Source organism: Strix aluco, chromosome 14 (assembly GCF_031877795.1).
Source record: "Strix aluco isolate bStrAlu1 chromosome 14, bStrAlu1.hap1, whole genome shotgun sequence".
Lineage (NCBI taxonomy): Eukaryota > Metazoa > Chordata > Aves > Strigiformes > Strigidae > Strix > Strix aluco.
The window spans coordinates 13,861,567-13,880,934 of NC_133944.1; the positions used below are offsets into that span (position 1 = coordinate 13,861,567).

The 19,368-nt window shown below is 41.8% G+C and overlaps 1 protein-coding gene across 3 annotated transcripts in view; it reads right to left on the reverse strand.

The window, feature by feature from the left end:
• Positions 1–1,837, reverse strand: part of ZNF536 (zinc finger protein 536) — a 352,727-nt gene extending 350,890 nt beyond the window's left edge. The window contains exon 1 of one of the 3 annotated variants that reach the window (XM_074839495.1): positions 1,745–1,837. The gene's annotated coding sequence lies outside the window, so the exon portion shown is untranslated. Of the gene's footprint in view, positions 1–139; positions 226–1,026; positions 1,332–1,744 lie in introns of those variants that run through there. The other 2 variants (XM_074839491.1, XM_074839492.1) reach the window with 2 other exon arrangements.
• Positions 1,838–19,368: the final 17,531 nt, after the last annotated feature.

Below are 19,368 nucleotides of genomic sequence, written 5' to 3' on the forward strand. Positions count from 1 at the left end.
GCGCAGGAGAGCGAGGCCGCTGCCCCGCGCAGGCAGCGGCGCCCCCGCGGCCCTCCGCGCCCGCGCACAGCGCGCCGCCGGGAAGGGGATGCTCCCCCCCCCCCCCCCCGGGGATTGCCATTTAAGTTTCCTCCTTAACCTGTTACTTTCTCCGGGCGCTGACAAAAGCCCCGGCGGCGGGCTGGCAGGTGCCTCCCCGCTCCCCGCGGCGCCGCCGGGCGCGCTCCGCTCCCCCCGAAAGGGCTGAGACCTGGCCTGACATTTAGTGCCTACTTGAATGTCACAACGCTCCTCGCAGCATTATGCACGGCTCCTATTCATAAGAGGTCGATTAGAGCACAAAATGGCAGGTCTCTTAGGCACTTGAATCTCACAAGTTTGACACATGGTATGCATCAGCTAACTTTGATTAAAAAAAAAAAAAAAAAAAGAGGGGGGGAGTTTACAAATTACACCACGATTAGCCGGGATCCTAAGGGGGGAGGGAGGGAGGAAGGGGGGGCCCGCGTTTAAAGTCACTTCGGCAAAGTTTGCTCCGCAGCAACCCTTTAAAACAAAAAGTTTCTGGGCAAGTTAAGGGCAGGGTCGGTGCGGGCTGGGGACCGCGGGCGGGCCGCCCCCGGGCAGCGTCGCGGCCGCCGCCGGCACTCGCCTCCCCTCGCCTCGCCTCGCCTCGCCCGCCCGCTCCTTTTTTGTAAAGTAACGGTTTTAAAAGAAACGAGAGAGAAAGAGGAAAAACGTAGGGTTTTCTTCAGGCTAAGTTCTATAGCGCCATTCAATGGCTTCTCCGCTCCTTTCATTATTTTCTGCTTTTCCCCTGACAGCCCTGCTTGCAAACGTCACTGCTATGGATATTTAATTATACTGTATTTTTTTAATCACGGTGGAAAACGCAGGCCCCATTGCGATGATTAAAAAGAAATAAAAAAAAAAAACATACTCCGGACTGACTTTGGAGCCTCTTTGATGGCTCACGGGAGCCTCCCGGATCCTCAAAAACCCCCTTTTTACCTTTGTCTTTCTTACCTTAAAATTTAAAGCAAAGCGTAGAAGAAACTCCCGCACGTAAACGGAGCGTTGTAAAAGATTGTGTTCAATGAATAATGAAGCATGTCCACATGATTGACTTGATCATTTTCTTGTGCGGAGGGGGAAAAGTGCGGCGCGGGGCTGCCGCGGCCGCCCGCTCCGGGTAGCCCTCCCAACTGCTTCCAGCACATCCCGAGCAAAGAGCGCTTTATTTTAATCTGTCTCTTTTCAGAATAACCCCCTTCATTGATACTGATCACCCAACATCACAAGACATCCCCATCTCTCAGCGTGGACTCCCCCTATCTGGTAGGTGAAATGCATTGTACCATTAAAAAAGCACTCCATTGTCGTCTTGGCATAATTCACAGCAACTAGATAGGTCTTGCGGCATTTAGCTTTGATGAGCCAAAAGCTGAACCCTTGATATAATAATCTACAAAGAATGGTCTGTGATCGTCCATTTTTTCTCCCTGTCTAGCAACTAAGAAACCATTTAACACGGCGCAGCTTGGTCGTGACCTTGAGCCCGTGTAAACACCCCGAGGAGCCCGCGCCGCTCCGCAGCCCCACGGCCAGCGCCGCTGCCCGCGCCCCGCGCAGCCCCCGCGCCCGCGCAGCCCCCGCGCCCGCGCCCCGCCGCCCCTGCCCGCGCCCCGCAAACCCCGCCGAGCCCCCGGGGGCAGCGCCGGGCTCCACAAAGCGCCCTGCTTACCTGCTCCCGAAACTATGCAAAGTCTGTTTCTCCTAAAAAAAAAAAAACTCCCGGGGAAACCTTGGTGGACAGGGGGACCGGAGCATCAGTCACCGCTCCGGCGTTTAAGAGAAGTAATCAGCGATAAAGTGACGTTGATCTGCACTGTAACCTTGTGGCGTATTTAATGTAAATAAGCCAGTTATGTTGCCAATCGCATGCATACAAACACATAAAGGTCCTCAGCGTTGCATTTTGATTCTTTCCATTAGAGCCGACTTTATTTACATACACTATTTAGGGGATCATGATAATTCTAAAACAATACTAGTGCCAAATGATTATGAAAATATGATTTTAATTAATCACGTAGTAGGCAAGGAAATTAGCATACGGTAATTAAACTTAGAGAAAAACGTCATGGAGGTTCTCTGCCTTATGGGTTCGGAATAATCATTAAACGATGGGTTTTCAGGACTTAATTATCAAACAAATAACTTTTTTAAAGCAACTTTACAAGGTTTATCCGCAGGGCAACGATTTAGTAAATAATATATAACCAAGCAAACAAGGTGCAAATGTGACTGGTGAAATAGGTTGTGTTTCTACAAAGCAGAAAGGGGGGGGGGGGGGGGGGGGAAGCTGAATAATGCAATTATGGATTCTGTGTCCCATAGTTGACAAAAGCATGGTGCCTCAATAGACTCTTTGTTATGGGATTATATAATGATTGTGGTGTAATTATGGGAAAAAAGATTTAGTAATAATAAAAAGTATCAAAATACACCAATGAGCAGCTTGTTTTAAAGAAAAGGCTTGCATGTGACATTAGGGGCATGTTAATAACAAAAAGCCAGGATCCGAAAGGGTTGACAAATAAAAAAGACTGTGATGCGCATGATTAAGAAGCGATGGAGACAGATTGATTATTCAAAATGCCGAGCCACAGGGACACTTAAAACATTGATTCAGGTAAGACTAGTTTCATCTTGACTGAAATGAGTTCCCTGAAGATGACTGGCATACATTTTAAATCAGTTTACTACATAAAAAGCATAACATCACAAGCTGAAACCTTCTAGTTAAAATAGGAGTCCAAGAAAAAAAAAAGTTTATGTTTGTGGCAATTCCCATAGGGACTATGGAATTGCAGAGGAAGGGGTATAGATTAATTAGCTCTTCCTAAACACTGGACTTAAATGTATCCATCTTTTATAATCCCTAGCCTCTGCTTCTGGAGCCTGTGGTCCAATCCCACTTCTGCAGGTTATGGGGGTGATATTAATAACCCTAAAGGTACAATAGGACTTTTTTTTTTCTGGAACTGCAGTAAATTAACTTTCTGTAATAACTGAAAAATTAGCAAGATTTTTCCAATTGATTTTTTAAGTGAAGTTTATAAATAGTTGTTCAGAGCTATTCAATGTTAAAAAAAAAAAAAAAAAAAAAAAAGATTCCCATGCCTATACGAAAAAGTTTAGGAATTCACTCTGCATTTTCCAATTTGATGTGTCTGAAATTCTCTTTGAACAAATTCCAAAATACAAGTTTTTTCTATAGAAATTAGCATAGCAATCACATCAATAATATCACTATCTCTATGGGAATGATAACTGGAGCAGTGGGGGTGTTCTTTATTTCAATTCTTCGTGGATCAACTGATTATATTCTGTCTTCTTTTGAACTTGTTATTGTAAGTCAAGTGATTCTTTATAAGTGACAGCCCTGACAAAGAGACGAGGATGGGAAAGCAGGTCGAAAGGAAGTCGCCATATGGACTTTAAAAAAGGCACTTTTTAAACAAGATAATGGGGAAATGGATGTTGCCTTTTAACCCTGTCAAGGCTGAACATTATTAGCAGTCTCATAAAAGAATGAGCTATACCTTTTTTTTAAAATACCAGATTTCACCTTATGATTTCCATGACCTAGGGCTTCATAATACAAACCACATAGGAGGCGATGGCATTTCTGCGGCAGGGGCCAAATCAAGCACCTGGAATCAGTGGCAGAAAGGAGATTTCAGAGCCCCGCACAAAGAGTTACAGAAGAATGAGAGCTCAGGAAAACCCCATGGTTCTTTTTCCTGAGACAAAGATAAGAATATTGACTAGAGATAGGTGAAACAGCAACTGACAGCAGAGGAGCTTTAGACATCCAACTGGGATTTCCTGCTCCTCTGGTGTGAGTGCATGATGCTCATTTAATGACAACGAATGGAGTGAAAACAAAGCGTGAGCATGAGGGCTTTGACTCTGATCCTTGCAAAAATTAAAGTATTTCTCCTCCTCTCTCTGTTCTGAAGGGAACAGGAATTTCCCTCCAGAAACTCAAGTGGACAGAGATTAAGAACCATCTCCCAGGAAGATGAGATTAAATACTAAACCCTCGGTAAACTGAGGGCAGAGCTGTGGTCCACCACTGGTGAATGTCCAGTCAATTTTCTTTTTTTTCATAGTCAGTTGTATAGTCCAGGTGACCATCTAACTCAAGTCTACAGGAAGAAAATGTCAACCAAAAACTTCTCAAAGTCTGGAAGAGCAGGCTACTCTGGGCAGGCAATGGTGCTGTCAGGGAAGGATGCTGTTAACAAGACTGATCAAAACTCTTTTCCCCAAGGCCTCGTAGACATGATTATTTGGGCTGGGATGGCCAAGCCTTCCCAAAATGGACCACAAAGAGATAATGCAGCTCCATGAGCTGAGCACATCCTAAAGACAGGAGACCTCCAAATTTTATTGACTCAGTGACAGGCTCCAGCACCTAAGCAATGTATACTGGTTAGATGGGATTCAGAAGATCTCAGACATGAGCTCAGGGAGACTTTTCTCCAACCTCTCTCAGAATTCATAATATTCCCAGACACCATCAGCACTTTTGTAGTTCCCTCCAGTACTCCTTCCTACTCCTCCCCATCTTTTCAGTGCTGTTCCTTTCTCCCCCTCTTGCATTCAGAGAAAGGTCTTTTCTCTTCAAAGCCTTCCTGTCCTCTCAACTGTCCCCAGCTACTTCTCCAACTTCTTTGGTTGATTTTTTTCCCTTCTGTATGTCCTCCATGAGTGGACAGGAATACGTTGCTTCTTTAAAACTGGTCAAAACCACTACAGAGGAGAGATGGAAAGAGCAGAAGAGATGTATGTTGTTTGCCTTATTCTGCAAGGTTCTTGCACTCTTAGAGCATAGTGGGCACCTTCTCAGGGACTGGAAGTTATCAGCTACAGACTTGTCAAACCTCAAAAAGTAGGATGAGAGGAAATGAGAACTGAGTTCTTTGGCAAGGTGACATGACCTTTTCCCTGTGATTTCTACCTTTGTGGAATGACAGCCTTTCGGAAGATCTCATTTCAGACAGATGTAAATAAGAAGGAAGAAAATCCGAAATCTCACATGTCTAATGAGCCCAACAAAAAGCCCAGGTCGAAGGAGTATTTTATGAGGCTTTACACAGGAAAGTAGCAAAAGACAAGTGGTCATACAGTAATTTACACAATGGGTGGGGGAGAAACATTAGTTTTATATATTTACATATTTATAAGTTGTTTGCTTTATGAGGAAGGACTGAGGAATAATCCTGCCTTTGTTCTTAAAAAGTGTGATCAGCATTTCCTTCCTAAAGAGAGGTGATAAGCAACTGGGCATTCTTTTAACAAAGGCTGCAGAAGCCCATTGAAAGCTTAATGCCTTTATAGGAGGGGGTCTCTTTTCCGAGGAAGAGCAGAACATCAGGTCTTTAATATTGATAGGAAGAAGCACATAAAAGGAATCATCTAATAGCAGGAATAAGAAATTTCAGAAAACTTACAGTAAATGTTTCAGCAAACTCTGGAACAGGTGGTGTGATCTACATGGCAGTCTGAGCCAGTGAAAACACAAGTCATCCAGCGAGAAAGTTGTTGAAGCATGGTTCAAGAAGACATAAATAAAACACTTTCACAGGAAAAAGGGAAACTCCTTCCAAAACTCCTGTTACAAACATGGGGGTTTCCTGGGCAGAACCCCAGCAAACTGAAAAGGTGGATGGAGGTTTTCCCACTTGCACAGACTGTGTAAGAAAGCTTCCTGGAAAAAGGACTCTCAGATCCCAGCTTTCAAAACAGATCAGAGGCAAAACCCATTTGAGAACAAGCTGTCTATTTCCTAGGGTCCATGTCCAAAATAAATTCCTCTTAATAGGTCTGATCAGCAAAGACTGTATATACTATCATCATAGGGATTCAGTGGTAGAGGTGATCAGAATTTGTAAAAAAATGGGGGGTTTTAAGAGGTAAATTTGCATCCTCAACAGAGCAGTCAACTATCGCTGAGCCTGACATCACAAACAACTTGCATGGGTCAACTAAAAGCGTATGCTAAGGCCAGGAGTCTATGTTGGCCACTTTTTGTGACAAAGTCATTACAACAATTCATCAAAACACAGCCACCAAGAAAGGATCCAAAAGAAAGTACAAAAAGGACAGCAGGAAGATGTGCAATGGAAGCAGCATCTAAAGCTGGGCCAGTGTGGAGGTGCACCTCCCTCTCACAGCACTGGTAGTGCTAACCCTTTTCCTTTGAAAAACAAGGGCAAAACTGGAATGAAGAGGAAAAGTCCTTCAAAGTATTACTGACTGACAGACTGGTACATGGCTTTAGAGCTTTCTGTGGACAGAAGTGGTCACCTTTGTATTTCTATAGAACATAAGAAACTGAGTAAAGTAGTAAGAAAGAAAGAGAAAGAAAGGTTTCTTTTTTTTTTTTTTTTTTCTCCCCAAAGTGAAAGACATTTCTTACATTAAATAGTGAACAATGTTCTCAATAGATCCACCTAGTGGAACTGAGCAAATTCTGCTTCCACAATAAAGACACAGCTTTTATAACCCCATGCAGGACATACTCCTGTGACCATCTGCCATTCAGTACAACAGGGGCTCAGGTGTCCTCCAAAAGAGCAAGAGCAAAAGGTGCAGTAAGTTTCAGTACCAGCACAACACAGAAGATCAGGAGACAACTGTTGCCCCAGGATTTAAACTTTAACATTTAAATTTATGTGGGATTGGTATAACGGGTCTACTTCCCCAGCTGTAATCACTAGGAATTATGATTGACCAAGAGGAGAAAGTACTGGGGAAAATATTCAAAATAATAGCCAAACTTCAACTTTAAAGTACATTAGCACTGACCTAGCTCTTGGAGCAAATTCACATATAACCTGTATTTCACATACAACCAGCTCTCTTCAGGAGCTATTTAAAAGAGAAGGTGAGATCTTATCTCTGAGGTAAGACTTAGGAATAATTTTTTGAGTAAGCGTTTCTTCTTACTCAACTAATCTAACCAATATAGCACTTTCACGACTTTCCTTAAACTTCTCCCATTTCTTTCCATCCTGGTCCCAAAGAGCACAGCAAACCTGAGGCTTCTAATGATTATAACATAATGGCTTGCCCCAACACTCAGGCTGCTTTCCCTTATTGATGAACACCAATATTCCTCACCGATTGCTTTGATGGATCCCCTGTTCCACCCCAAGTACTCCCTTTCCTCTGCTGGTTGCACACAGCCTTCCCCACTGCCTGCTGCCCCACACTACCTGTGCCGTGTAGCCCTGCCTGCATCTCCATCCCGGCACATGGGCTGCTCTCCTGGTTGCCTTCACGATTGCCTCAAACATCACCATGTTTAAGCTGTTGCACTATCAGAAAATTTGCAGATTAACACTTAAAGCAAACAGTTACATTTTAAGGATCTGATGAAAATGTTTATGTCTTACTTTTTAAATTATGGTTTCACAATTTAAGCCCTGCATTACAGTAATTAAGGGCATTACACCAGTGCTACCTTCACCATCTGACTTTACCTTGGCCCATCTGCAAGACGTGTTGCTTACCTGTGGCAGAGAGCTCTGCATGCAGGCACAGGGCTATTTCCAGGTGGTAAATATCTCAGGCTTTGTGGGTTCCAACAGCAATGAACACTGCAATGTATTTGTCGTTTGCTGAACTATAATATTGCCTCGTATACAATTGCTTCAGTAGGTGCCAGGGTCTGGACAGAAATACCTTGTCTCAGTCAGTTTGGTCACTCAGGCTGAAGAAAGTCTGGGGTGTTTTGGGAGGATCTTAAGAGATCCCTGACAGACCACAAGCCACTTTTAGGGAGGTTTCCCCAAATGATTCCGCAAGTGAAAGCATCTCTCCTCAGTGGTCCAGCACACAGGCTGTGCAGTGAGGTGACCTCAAAGATGGCACCTCCCCTCTTACCTCAGCAGCCTCCCTGCCCCAGGCAGCCCAGCGTGCTGCTGCCCCCCGGGAAAGGCCTGCTCTCCAGGACTGCCATGTTGGCAGTGTTGTCCCCACAGGCAGGGGCCATGCCAGCCTGCAGCATGCCAGTGCCAGGGCTGTCCCCAGCAGCAGCACCTCACGGTCATGGCAGTCAGGAAACACTGCCACAGCCCTGCCTGCATGGGGAGGGAGAGGATTGAGAGACTTGGGGTCAGGGTAGAGCTCACCCACAGACTCACCTCAAAACGCAGCCGTCCTTGCCCCGTCAAGCTGAAATGTGGCGCCCTGCCTGCAGCCCACAGGGGCACGATGGCGGCACAGCCAGCATGGCATGCCTGAGGCTCCTTGCCTCCTGCTCCCACCTACCCCCAAGGGCACCACCCAGGGGGATATATAACAGGCTCTCTTTAAAAACAATAATAATCCTAGAGCTCTTGTTAACTGCTGCGGCTATGTACATCTGAAAAGCCACGATTTATGCCCAGTGGGTTGTCGTACCCTTACCACAAACATCAGCTATTCAGTTCAAGCTGTAGCAACCCATGGGCTTTCCTCCACCATCCCTGTCTCCACAGTCTCCTGTGCGGCCGTGCCCGGGGAAGCCAGGGCCCACTGAGCCACAGAGAGGTGCCCCAGCTGGGCGCCGGCGGTGGGAGGGCAGGAGAGAGTGGCTGGGACTGGAACCAGGGGGTGAGAGGGGTTCAGCACGGCCCAAGTGAGCATGGTGTGGTACGGATGCCTAGAGAAAAGCTGGAATGGAAATTCAGTGTTGTTGCTTTGTCTCTGAGAGCTGTTTTTATCAATTCCAAATAACACTTATGTCTCAATTTTTTTTTTTCTTTTCCCCAAACTAGTATTAATGAAAAGCACACTCCTCTCTTCTTGCTGGTTTTGCCCACTTGGCCATGAGCTCTACTACTGCACCTGCCCCTCGAGAATGTCACTCTGGATGTCCAGGTACACTGGCACAGGACCAAAAAAATCTATTAAAACCAATGCCTGAGAGCATGAAAAATAATTTCCTGGAAGGAGGTACTGCTCTGTCTGCTCTGTCCCGCAGCTTTGCTGTTAGGGAGGCTCCAGCGGCAGCGCAGCCTCTCATCCAGCCTCGGCTCGCTGGCACGGAGAGGGCTGGTGCCGGGCAAGTGTGGGGACTGCTCTCCCGGTGCATCCGTGCTGCGCCACAGGTTCTCTTGCGGGGCTGCTTTCTGAGACTGCTAGTAAAGCGGAGAGGACTATCTCACATCCTCACAGGAGACTGGGCACTTGAAAGTGATTTAGGCAACATCCCCAGAGAGCTGCGGAGGCTCTGGGAGCAGGACAAAGGACTGCACTGACTATGATATGTATGTGAAAAATATACATCAATACAGAGTGACACTAGTGCAGAACAGAACATCTGAAAACTGATGAAGTGGAGAGCTCTCTGTGTAATGCAAAGCACCTGAATGATGTGTGTACACACAAAGATTTGTTCAGCTCTGCTCATATCCAGCCCTCTTGGACAGTTGGATTTGATTTGCCATTTTCCTGCCAAAATATTGTTGCTATACCTCAGCACCTGGCCTTTCTTCAAAGAAATTGCATACGACTCTCCTGTCCTCACCTAAACCAGTCCAGAATATGAGTTCAGGAGAGGTTAAAGGGACCTTCTTTAATAACAAACATGTTTCTAATAATTTAAAGTCTCAAAAATAAAGACTTGTTGTTTCTCTCAAAATTTCATCTGCTTCCATAACTCTGATCCTATATAGCCGTTTCCCCACCTATTTCTATCCAACCTTGAAATGAAGACTGCTATAATCAACATATTAGCTTAGAGAGGGTCACACGAGCCAATTAACTCTGTCTGCACAGCCAGCAGAGGGAGGCAAAGAGTATCATTATTTTTGCTTACATCATTTTAATCAGAATTTTAAGGATTTCTTAACCAAATGCAAAACTGGTTTCCTAAAAGTTAATACTTTAAATGGTTAAGATATACACTTCCACCAAAGTTTTACAATAGCAAAGGTGATGTCAAAGAACACCAGCACTATGACCTTTATAATTTCATTTCGCTCTGTTAAGCTCAAAAGTCTTTAAGGCTTTAGGTATTTATTTGCAATTTTCTCATCTAACCAGTAAGATTTTTTTCCCAGATACTAATTAATTTTACATCAAAAACTTGAGTCTTGTTTTTCTGGAAAGAATCTATGCATAATCAGATGAATTTGAAGGTAAACTATCTCTCTGAAACAACTGGGAAGTAACACAAAAGTGTAGCAGTTGTCTTCAGAGGGTTGAAAACTTGCCTTACCTAAACAGGTGGGAGAGAACTGCTCCCTCCGTTGAGCATTCACCACTCCTTCTAGCTACATATATTTACCCCATGGAGGAGGAAGAGTGTGAACAGGATGGAAACTTCCAGGTTAAAAATTAAATGATGGAAGAAAAAGTGGGAAGTGAAAGGGGAGAAAGCAAAATCTCAGGTGTCCTTGTGCCCTATAAATTAGCAGGAGCAAAAACACAAAATAAGGCTCCTAATTTTCTAGCTTGATAGGAATTATATGAAAGCCTCAGAGAATTCAAACAACCTACCCATTTTCCAGGAACACTGCAAGTTTAGGGCTCTTTTTTCTTATTATTCCATTTCATCTTTATGTTGCATTTAAGCTTCAACTGATGCTATTTGAGAGCGTCATTTTAAGATACAAGTTATAAACTGGAAGAGCCCTCAAGGATCACAAGTCATGCGCATGTATGGCCATGTTGTTTTACACCTCTTTAGCCAGGACTTGTCATTCTGAAATCCTACAGATGTGCTAACAGCTGCAGAGGTGGGTGAGGAGCCGAAGCTGCCCGCTTGCTGGAGCCATGCCAAGGAAGCATTGCCTGTAGCACTAACGAGGGAGGGATGGCTGAGACAGGATAGATATCAGTTCCCAAAGAATGGGAGACACTGCGTGGGGTAACCTGCTATCCCCACAGAGGTAGTTTGCATGGGGCTTCTGAGCTCACACTGCCAAACTGCATTTGTACAAAATGCAAGTTTTTTTCTCTTTCCACGGTAATTTAAGCTAGAAGCAAATCCTCAAAAATAGAATGATACACCAAGCAAAAATCAGTGAAGCTCAAAGACTGTGCAAATTGCACAGAGGTGTGAATAGGACTTATGTCTTTTTAGGCATCAAAATATGCCTAACAATGTGTTTCCAACCAAGCTCACAGGCATTTTAAAACGTGCTGCACCCTTTTACCTCCTTTATGCCCTGTGTTTGGACTAGCTAATATATGAGCAGCAACACAGGTTTGAGGTATGTCTTTGTGCAAATGGGCTCATGTTACTTTTGCAGTCTGGGTTTTGCAAGCATTGCACTACTCTAATTCATTTCCAGAATATGGCCCACTGGGCAAAATTTAAGTTACACTTGTAAAAATCTTGAATAAACCCTTGGAAGCTGAAAGTAATCACCACTTCAGAAATCCAAAGGTGATGAGCTTATCTGGTTAATAATAAGCTTTTTAAGAAAAAGTTATCAATCTGTATTTAACCAATAGACAGGAACTGGTTCAAAAAGAGTCTTTCCAATCTATCAGGTAATGAATGCCTATTAAAAAACTATAAATAAGCATTCACCCGAGAGCTTGGAATGGCACTTTGAAAGCCTTTCTGGTCACTCAGGTAAATAATGAGTTTTATATAACCTTTCAGCAAAGATTTTTTGTAAATGAGGAGATGAAATGCAGAAAAGCTTCTGATTAATGATAAAGTTGGGGTACAAGGCAATGCACAAGTGGGAATTCAAAGTTAAAGCTGGTATTGTTGTTCACTCACATTGTTTCCTTTAAGGGCTCAATGTTAAAGACTCTGTTGTCTTTACTTTGACTTGCTTATGATGGTTTCAATTTAGGATTTTATTTATATATGGCATTTACATTGATGAGTATTTTCTGCATTATCTGTTCATGCAGCAGCCACTAAAGTCAGTAAGAATTGTAGAGAAGGGCAGAATGGAGGCCCCCTAACTAATGTGCAGCCACCAGTGAAAATTACTACAGTGTTCTTTCATCACAGTCCCCATCAAATCTGCAAGCATCATGTTTGCTCAAATCTTATGATAAAGGGAAAAAAAGTCCAAAAAACACCCCCAAACTTTCCGGTATCTTATTCCGTCGATATTTGCTACTCTCCAATAAAATCACTCTTATCAAATATTTTGAGCTTTCTTGATGACTAAGAAAAAAATATACCCATAAAGAGATCCATCAATTATCTTAAAATCAAATAACCTGGCAACCAGGATATATGACAAAATTAAATGTAAGCCCTTTCCTGGATAGCAGTACAGTTGTCCCTAAAGAATTGCTCATCAGCTGTCCTCAACATCTAACACTCTAAGACAAGAAGAGAAAAATGGGTTTCACACCCTGAAGGTTAACAAACTTCATTTATTATATACTCAGAGAATGAAGATTGTACTACAAGCTCAAAGATGAAAAAGGGAAACTTCTCCCAGCTGTAACCATAGCACTGTTTCACGATGAGATAGACATTTGAAAAGGCTAAAATGCAAACCAAGAGAGGGGAAAAAAAAGTATAGTGTTTGTATTCAATAGCAATCTTTCCTGACCCTCATGTTTCTAAAGAAATATATCCTTCCAATTGTTCCATATTGTGTTAAAACATATTTTTTGCATTTATTAATAATTCAAACATGTTGTTGTTTAAAAAAATTATTCACATCATGTGTTCATAGTTTCCATATACATATGTCAAACTTTATTTTGTTTTACCATTATAATCTATGAATGGATTTATCCTTTGTTTCTGTTTTCAAATCTCTGAGGAATGTTTGATTAGGTAGGAGGGTTTGTTTTATGCATTACTTGTTCATCATTGCACAAGTGCACAGGCTAAACAAAGTTGGCATACTTCATTCTGATTGGTGGAAACAGTGTAGTTAAACAGTGTAGTTAATACAAGGGAATGAGTAATTTCTCACTACAGCTAATCAGCTGCACAATAGCTATGTATCAGGCAGAGCAGCTATATATCAAAAATGCATTTTAAGGTAGCTTGTAGCATACATGATTATCTAGTAGTATCTGTTACAATCATTTCATATTAACACACTCCTCCTGTATTTATTTAATAAAATGAATCTCATGTGCAGTAGTCTATATACATAACCAGCCAGAATACTAGGAATTATCAAGTTAATGGCAAACCCAGGAATGTTCTAGCTGGTATATAATGGAAGATATGTCCAGGATGTTCCAATTTAACAACGTCAGGTGAAAAAGGAAAGCAAGAGCACTGAAGATGACAAAACAGCTTCTGCTGCACTGAAAAACTTAAATCAATTTCATAATTCTATATCTATCACTCTGTACATCTATAACTAAGAAATAACAAGATAAATACACTGCAATAATATTTACCAGATGTCTTCCGCATTAACACTTTTCCGTCCTTTTGTGATGAGCTGTACTTTATTATGACTTGCAAACCTGTCATTCCTGAAGAACGTATTAACAGCTGAGCATCAATACAAGTTGAGAATGTTATCCCTCTGTTAAAAAACAAGGGTGGGTTCAGTAGGAGTTAACATTAACAATTCAGGAGCCTGTAGGAGAAATTAGAAACATGAGTCCTCCATAATGATGATAAAATCAAACTGGCAAATAAATGTATTCTCAAATGTCATAGTAAGAAAATGGATGAATATATGCAACTAAAATGGTCTCTTAAATTTCAAGTGCATGGCCAGGATTCTCAAGAACTTGCTCCTAAATAGGAGAAGCTGAATTAGAAATCTATCAAGTAATCTCACTACTGCATATCTGCACATGTAATGCAAACTTCGTGAAGTCCACAATTTCACCCTACTAGACTAATCCAAAGCCCACTGGGATCTATTCCTCTGAATTTGATGAGTTTTGGATCAAGCCTTTTGAAGATAAGGAGTGAGCTGGAAACAAAATGATGCCATAAATCAGGATGAGTGGTACAGAATTAAGTAGTACAAAATATAGCTTTCAGTAGTATGTTATGCTAAGGTTATAAAATAAAACAAAATAACACAACTATTGATGCATAAACAGTAAGGAGAAAGATACATAAATATTTGTGTTATTAAGGAATTAGTGAAATTGCAGCACTTCACTTTCTTAAAAAATATAGGCTCTATTTTGATATTCACACTTAAGGAAACACTTTGGCTCTGATAAAACCAAGTGGATAATTAAAAATTATAATATTAATTGTACCCTTAACACAGATAAGTAAACTTGGCAAGAAAGTTTTAATGAGTTAAAGTAAAAAGGCAATGTCTAAATCAACTGAGTAAATCGGCAAAGGGAAATTTATTGTATATACTGACCCCTTTAACTTGTTTTAATGTCTGAATTTGAACTACATGGATTAGTTTTCATTACATGATACATTAAATTATAAGGAGAAAAGAATTCCTCTCAGAATCTGCTTTCTAGGACAGGTAACAGTGCTTACAAATTAATTGTCCTCTAATATGTTATAATAGCAGCTTGAAATCCATGGATCCAGTAAAGATTCCTGAGGGAAATGCCAGCTACTGGAATTCTTTAGAAAGTCAACATAAAAGGTGAAAACACAATCACACTGAACTTTGTTAAAAATGCAAACAGTTCCACATCATATTGTAGCTGTGGGAATTCCCAGTACTCTGAATATGTCGGCTCCTGCAAAGCACATCTGCCACATGCCACAGCCCAAAGGTGTGGGGAGTGTGATGTCCAGGTACACAAGTACGTCTCATACACATGCGGGTAAGAGTTGTGCTGGACAAGCTGAACTGGTTGATCTGCTGTCATCTGAAAAGCCACTACATGCTCATGAAATGTGCATGGCATATTCCAGAATAAACTTTTGGATAAAATAATTTACTGCCAAATCTTGACTGAAATAACTGTGACGTAAAAGCCGACATAGATGTCTACCCCATAGGGAGCTGTCTGACTGTATCAGTTTTTAATGTATCTTTCTGTTAAATCAAAGATCCAAATGCTAAATCTAGCACTGAGGGACATCAAGGGAATTTGTGACATTCCTCAGAGGACGCAGTGTCCATAAACTAATGAATGGATAAAACTGATCTCAATATTTAGTTTCTCATTTGTGACAAATATAATATTGATGATATTTTATTTAACTGTTTCATAACACCATACTTGTGAAAATTTAACAAAACAGAAACTGCTTACCCAGAAATACACTGCAACAGATATTGGGATTATGTATATAATTAAGAAACAGGCACTGCAGAAGACCGTAATATATCATGATTTAGAAGTTCAGATCTTTCAGCTCCTACTAAATACTGTCAAGCACCAAGAAGTTCTGAGCCAGAACCAACTGAAAACAATGGAGAAATTTCCATTGGCTTTAATAAGCAATGAATCAAATCCATAAAAATGAACCAAACTAGTAAATGTGCTGTTGCTCAGAGTGGCTTCTAAATAAATATATAAATGACATTTCTCAGTCCGAATCTTCTAATTCTGGAAGGTACATAGCAAAAACAAGAGAAGATGAAGGCTGTACATGTGGGTAAGATGCTAGTACCTCAGGCACGTGCAGTATACAGTGCAGAGCAGACAGTCCGTAACAAGTAAATTTTGGGAGGTTCAGTTCAGATTCAGACTTGGAAATTCAGTTCAGCTAACTCTACCAGCAAACGCTCACCTAAGCCTCCTGGAGGGCATTTAACTTCAATTCCCACTTTCTCATCGTACCTTCAAGGGTGGAAATCCTCTGCCAGAGCAGTGGGGATGCCAGCCCTCTCACCTGGGGACATGCGATCCTTCCCTCCTTGGTACCCTGTGGAAGAAGACCAGCTCCTGTCCACCAGCAAGCCCCCACAATGCCCACAGCAGAGACCCCCTTCCTGTTCTGAAGGAGAAAAAGGCTTTTTACAGGTCCCTTGTACATAGTTGGCCTGAGAAAAACAGGGACATTTCAGATTTATAATTCAAAGGTGCGCTATTCACATGCATTTCGGGGTGTCTAGGGTGCTGCCACCAGAAGACACGGGGAATCATGTGGGAAAGGAGTAAGAAGTGTTACCTCAACCACATCCAAAGTGTAAATGGGAACGGGCAGACTGGGGAGCTTTCTGCTGTTCACTCAATATACCGTGAAGTATCAAAAATCTCTTTTACATGCTTTTTTCCACCTCCCTTTTGAAAAGGACCAGAATTACAACCAAGAAGCTAATAACTTGCTATGAACAGTGGTATTTGTTGAGGCATGCAGTTTCCAAATGGGAATTTGGGCTTGTTTTTACTCTTCACTTAACACTTCCCCTGCCCAGCACAGACGTTTGCACTGGTGTTGTTCCGACTATGACAACACACAGAAAGCACATGGCCTAATAACTCCAACTTTAACAGACCCATGGCTTTTAACAATGCGATTGCAGAGGAATTTGCCCTAAACAAAGCCTAAATACAGAAGCGCCCATCGCAGTTAGCAGCAATTAATGTCTCCTCAGACTGCTATGTGCCTTAGCCGCAGCCGGAGGGGATCACGTCTAGCTGGGGCAGAGGGGGGCACCTGCATGTGGTGGTCACCAGGCTTTCTGGCAGGATCCTCAGCAAGAGCATTACAAGCAATGGCAATGCAGTGTGAGCATTTGGTTCCCTATGAAATGGAACTGGAATCACTGCCTCCCAAAAAAGCTCACACAACACAGCCCAAGCAGCAGGGGAGAAGCTCTGAAAAACCCACAAGAATTGAATCTATTAGAAATATTCTTACTTGTCCTGTTATGACCCACATAGGAAAACTTTGGAAAAAACACATCTCACACCCAAGGAAGGGCGGTGGTGTAACTGGTTCAAAGTGGTACTTCCTCAAGCCTTCCTGATGCATCAGTCAGGCACATCCCCAAGCTGCCCCTGCAGCCAGCACCTGCAGCAGCCCACCAGCCCAGGCCAGCCATGCCATAAAGGGTGTCTCTGCCTTTCCTCTGTGTCTGTGCACCATTCCCAGCCTTCCTCTTTCTCCAGAGGAGGGTGGCCAGCATGGCAGTATGATACCTGCTCGCCCCAGTTATCACCAGTACAAGCTGCACTGACAATTGGCCAATATCAATACCAAAGTATTAATAAATACAGTGGAGTTACAGACAGAGCAGAGGTGTGTGTATTTCATAATATAAAAGAATAATTTTCAAGATGTAGAAGTACTAACACACATTTTCACTTTCTGCTTTATGACACCTACAATATCTTGGCCCAACAAATTAAGATTGACATTTAAAAATTACTAAGAAGCCTATTTCTCCTGTCAGTGCAGGCCTAGAGCATCCATCATTGCTGGTGAGCACTGAGTGCACACTGAGGGGAGAAGAGACCCTTAAAGGTTTGAACATAAACCTTGTCTACAGATAAGCTAGGGAAGCATGAGGAGCCATATCCTGTTAAAGTCACAATCATCATTTTTAAAGCAACTAATCAAGTGTATTTGCTATTTACATCTGAGCAGAGTTATAATAATAAGCCATAAGGAGAAAAGAAAATGCATAAGAGGAAAAAGATGCCTCTTCCAAACTTAGTGTTTCATCACAAATCTGTTAACTCTATGTAAGAGGCAACCTAAGGGTATCAAGTTTAAAAAGCACAGAATCAATAAAAAGTCATTAAAAATCAATGTATGAACTGGTTTGCATGCCCTCAGCCATCACTCCGAGGCACTAATGCTCTAATAATTCTCGATTGATATGCACAGAATATGCCAATTTAAATTTATTGGAGTACTTCAAATTTTTAAGTGCTTAACTTTGGAAAAGATTGGCTTTATGGGGCCAAAGCAGGGAAGAATGATCAGGAATGTTTAGAATGCTTTACATTTTCAGTAATTTGAAAGAGATTAAAGGAGTAGACTTATGAAATTAAGAATGATTTAAAAATCATTGGATCACTTCAAATTGCTAGAAATGCTTGAATCGCAAATAATATTGGTAGTTAGTACACATCCATGAGAGGGGTCTATTCTTACATCAATGCCCAAATGAAATCTCCGATAGCATGAGACAGTTATACATGTATACCAAAAAGAAAGGGAACCACTTGCATGTGCACGGAATACGGAGTGATTTCAAGCACAAAACAAACATTTACTACTGAGAATCCCCCAAGTCTTTCCAGATTAAATTAATTTCAAAATTTAATATGATTTGAAATTGACTCTCCAGTTAGAAATTCTCGTTGATACTAATTTTTATTTCTGATAGACAATAAAACATTTTTTTGAAAAAGACTCCTGTGCAAACATCTGGAAATGCATAGAAGCCCACAGCAGAGGGCAAGCCATGGTCTCCGTGCGTGGAGTGGATGGGAGCTATGAAGGAAGCTGCAAACTCGGACACTGTGGGAGAATCCTGACCCCTTGGAAACACTGACCTGTCATTCAAGCTCCTACTGATTCAAGATTTTCGCCTTTGGTTTTAGAAATCTTCTATAAGTACTGTAGATGCTAAGATATTTGCTGTACCCCAAAGTCTGGCCCTGGAAGGTTTGGGAGCACAGTGCCTCTTGTGTTTCTTAAAAGCAAATGCACAGCTGCATTTACTTTTTCTTCATATTCACTCCTGGAAAATATACCTAGAGGGGAAAATTTAAGAAGTGATATTAACAGCTCAGTACAGCCAAGATAAAAGCTGGAGAAAACAAGGCATTAAAAAGGGTTAAGGTAAAATAATAAACTGTTATTAAGCCTATTAACAGTTTTAAAACATCATTGTTTATGGCACGATAAAGCTTAGCTTTTTATGGGTGTTTCATTTGTACATTTTACTTATTCTGCTACTATTTAACAATGCTGTGGATCTCTGCTTTAAACCCCCTCAGTAATGGACTGATTTAATCTGAATCTGCTAACCCTACTTTTAAAATAATGTTGCAACAAAACAGAGGTTAACATTTCATAACTTCAAACCGCAAGCAAAAAGGCTAAAATTTTATGAGGGCCCTCAAAAATAATACCCATTTTATTAAGTATAAAATACACAGAATTAATCTCATGTCTTCATTCAGTATTTGCTTGGAAGATGAAGGCACTTTAAAAACCGTCTCCATTTTCTTACCTCTCTCTCTGCCTAAATAGCCAGTAGCTGCCATGCCTCTGCTTTTGTCTCTCCCCAGGGAAGGCTGTGCTGTGCAGTGGTGCAGGCAGGGGACCATCCCTTGCAGTGCCTGGTGACACAGCCCCCAAAGTCCACTCTTGAATTCAGGACCATGCGCTGCACTCGAGTGACCAAGACATAATAGAGCAGTCTTTTATTAATGTTACAAAAATTCTGGCAGGAGTAAACAATCAACATTTTATGGATTTTGGTTTATAATTTAACTTCTTTCACAACA